We start from the raw sequence: 3,712 nt of genomic DNA on the forward strand, positions 1-3,712 counted from the left end.
CTCGAGTCAGTGCTTCTGTGTGCAAAAGACTGCTTTTAACTATATTTCTTTTATATTCCAGTCTTCTCAAATCGCTTTCACATGTAACCTGCAGACAGTAGTGATTCACCAGTGACAGGCCTAATGTGACATTTACCAAGACTTACACCCTAAGGTAAAAGGTAACATACCACAGTGACACAATTGCATAGTGAGCCGTTTTGTTTTCCGCACACAAAATAAAATGGTTGGCTAAAATATTTCCTTTGGTATCCTTTACCTGTAGTGTGCTTAATACACACATTAAACATAAAAGAGCATTCTCCATTGAACACATTTCTGTATTTATTGTTAATGACAGTAAATTATGCAAGATGAACATGATGCTCATTTCAAATCAAACCTCTCATTCATAAGGATGCAAATCAAGGCGGGTAAAAAAGTTAATAGAGAAGGAATGATCGTGTAGTTCATTTAAAATGAGTAAAATTCACATCAGCATGAGCAAAACAGTTCCTCTCTATAGACACAAGCAAGCAAACCTTATTAAAGGCTATGGCATCTGCGAAGCAAGTCAAATGGAATGTAAGGTTAAAACGTCTGACCAGTGTTTCACTGCTCTGATAATTGCTCAACAATTTGCTTGTCCTTCTGTCATTCAGCTGAAAACAGTATATCTTTCACCCTGGCACTACTCTTCTACCAATCTTAACTGGTCCACCCAAAACGTACGATATATGGTCAAATCTGTTCAAATAATCGTAGTCATCAACAGGAAATAAGCTCTCTTGCTCCGTGACACAGGAGAACCCCCCCCCCGCCGAGACTGGTGCACATGATGTGCTCTGTTCTGCTGTTCTGATGCTGGCTCATTGGTCAGTGTCTGCAATGTGCATGGAGTTTGTCCCTGGGCTGGGTCCCGGTGCTTCCTGCGGTGACGCTGTGGAGGGTTCTAACGGAAGTCCCAGTTACAGCTGCTGACGCTGGTCTAGTTTCAGCTGACCCGATCCGAGTCCTCCCGTGCGGCGCCAGGGTTCCATGGAGATGCAGTCAACTACACACGCCGTAAAGCACTCAAACAAACAAACACGGCCTTGCGTTTGCCCAGTTTTTATCAGAGTCCGTGCCGCTGCTGGGTCATTCGGAATGAATGGAGCGAACAAGCGTCCACTGTTTGAAGGTACACTGGCATGGACCCTGCTTCCTCAGCAGCGGGTACGACAAGCCCACGGACTGGGAGAGGGTGCAGGTACTAGAGGGACCAGCTCCCGTCCTGACTGTCCTCAGGCTGAACGACGTAACATGCAGATATCTATAATGCATTTCACCAGTTCCAGTTATTAATGGCGCTCTATTATGCGCATTCTTTGTGCAAAAATATTCGGATGAGCAGGGAAAATGTAAAAAAAACCCAAAAAACCTGAGGTAGTTCAGGGACTTGTACACGTCTGTTAAATTTCTCAAGAGTATGACTGCTGTTCTATGATGAGTTTTACTTGTAAGATTATAAGGACACAAGTCGGCTGGGACACCGGAACGTGGGCCCGGGACTAGCACAGTGTTAGGAGTGACCAGACTTAGACGAGTACTCAGACACGGGCTGTTAAGGGACTTGTTGCACCCTGTATAAAACGACTGCAAAATCAAAAGGACCAAAACTAGAAATGAAGCAAACTGAGCAAGTGAATAATTGAAGATCGATTTCCACACAATAAAAAAAAACTCTTTATACCCCACTGATATTAAAGAAGCCCATTTTATACTTTTGCTGTGATATACTGTTCTAAGTTATTGGTTAAAAGGTTAGGTAAAACGGCAGACTTTGTTTTGAAATACTGCACTGTAAGTGACACTGCGCCTTCACAAAGCACACAAGTGCAGACAATGGCTTGAATTAAAAATACATATGTGAGAAAGCCATGGCAACTACAGCCACTGTCTTACGAGGACCAATGTTCAATACTTACAAAAGAAATCCAGATTAAAAATGTAAAGTCAATGTGGACCCTTTTATTGCAACCAGAGAAGCTGCTTATCTTAATGCTGAGCTGAGACCAGTTTCATGGTTTCCTTTTAATGGTTTATGATGATTTTAAGAATACACTGTTTGGAAAAGCTGCTCCAAGATTAGATAAACGGGCAATTTCTACTTAAAAACTGCATTCAGGTCCTCACACAAGCTTTACTTTTCCCAAATGCAATATTTGGGGAATACAAGTATAAAATACTTCTGTCACAGGAGCAGAACAAAAACTGCTTAAGTATCACCAGTAATACATCAGAAAAGGCTAAAAGTCAGTAATTAGCATTTAAAATCTACTACAGTGATCTGAGACCAAAGTTGTTATTTCTCAAATAATGATTAAAGAGAACTTTGAGAGGAAACTGGTCTTAGATCAGTGTAAAACCCTTCCTATCCTTGGAACAACTGATTAGCTGTAATGGGATCATTAGCTATATTGCATTATCAATGGAACCACTGATTATGTCAAAAAGGCATCATGAAGTGGCATAACTAAGCGCTGTTGAAGTCACAATGCCTGCAATTCCCTTAGTAATGAGATGCTTTCTGTGTTTAACTGCACAAAATGTATCTTCCCTGTTACATATTCTGCCTATGAGAAAAGTACTGCACAAGACTGTAATTTGGTGCCTGAAGGAAAAAGGTGGAATTGCACATCAACAATGACATGAGGCCTAACATTACAGAGCCTCTTCTAAAGTGTTTTACTCATGCGGATGGTTTGACATGCTTACAGTATGTTACAGGAGCTGAGCTATAGGTGACTTGCACTGGTGGTGTTGAATGGTTAGGTGAGGGTAATAGGTTTTTTGGCAGATCACAACTCGGAGCCCAGAATCACATTACACTGCTCCATTAATACTGTCTAGACAAAAAAAGCAAAGTGAGAAATGTAAGCAACTCTCAGAATGTGCACTTAAATGTCAAGCTTGCAGAAGTATCTCACCCTGTTTGCCATTTTGCCAAAAAAAAAAAAAAAAAAATGTAAAAGGTATGAAAGAACTACACTTTCTGCCTGCCAGTCTAGTACTGGGCCTTTTGCTCAATTTTATTGTCCTTCACCTACATTGGTGAAGGCACTCACCGCCCCCCAACCCCACCCCCCAGATCATTGCTTAAGCATTTTTAAATAAGCTGAAGATTATATATACAAATGTCATGATTTCTACTGTCAATACTGTACAAACCACCCTGGCTCTGTAGTCAATGGTGACGGTGCGGAGGGCAGTGGTCATATTGTGTTGTCGTTGGAAAAACCTGGGCTATCCGCTTTTGCGGTTTTCCCGCTGGCGGTACGCCCGGCCGGTCACGGGTCACTCGGACGCACCGTGCCAGGCTGCCAAGAGGAAGCGGCGTAATGCTTTTTCTCGAGGGCATTCAAAGCAAAGAACATGGAATAGTGTGTGAAACCAAAGAGCTGCGGGGAGCTGCATTATGTGGGCTGTCACGGGAATGAGAGGTGGGCAGGTCTGCAGCAGATGTCTGGCAGGGCATCATGGAGTCTTCGTTGCCAGCCCATCCTTCCACTCTCCCCGGGGACGTCCCTTCAACGTTTCTCGCAGTCTGGTGGTCGGCTGCTGTCGTATGCCTCCCAGGGAGAGCGTGCAGGAGGGAGGGATGGCTGGCGTGTGAAAGGCATTTCTCTCCCTCTCTCCCCCTTTCTCTCCCTCTCTTTCTCTCTCTCGCTCTTGCCCTCTCACATGTGGAGGG

The 3,712-nt window shown here is 43.6% G+C and overlaps 1 protein-coding gene across 2 annotated transcripts in view; it reads right to left on the reverse strand.

Annotated features, from left to right (window-relative positions):
* Window positions 1-302: 302 nt before the first annotated feature.
* Window positions 303-3,712, reverse strand: part of ppp1r9ba (protein phosphatase 1, regulatory subunit 9Ba) — a 32,813-nt gene continuing 29,403 nt past the window's right edge. For both annotated transcript variants that reach the window (XM_026997866.2, XM_026997867.2), the window contains exon 11: window positions 303-3,712. This exon is cut by the window's right edge and continues 54 nt beyond it. The gene's annotated coding sequence lies outside the window, so the exon portion shown is untranslated.

Source organism: Electrophorus electricus, chromosome 1 (genome assembly GCF_013358815.1).
Source record: "Electrophorus electricus isolate fEleEle1 chromosome 1, fEleEle1.pri, whole genome shotgun sequence".
NCBI classification, from domain to species: domain Eukaryota; kingdom Metazoa; phylum Chordata; class Actinopteri; order Gymnotiformes; family Gymnotidae; genus Electrophorus; species Electrophorus electricus.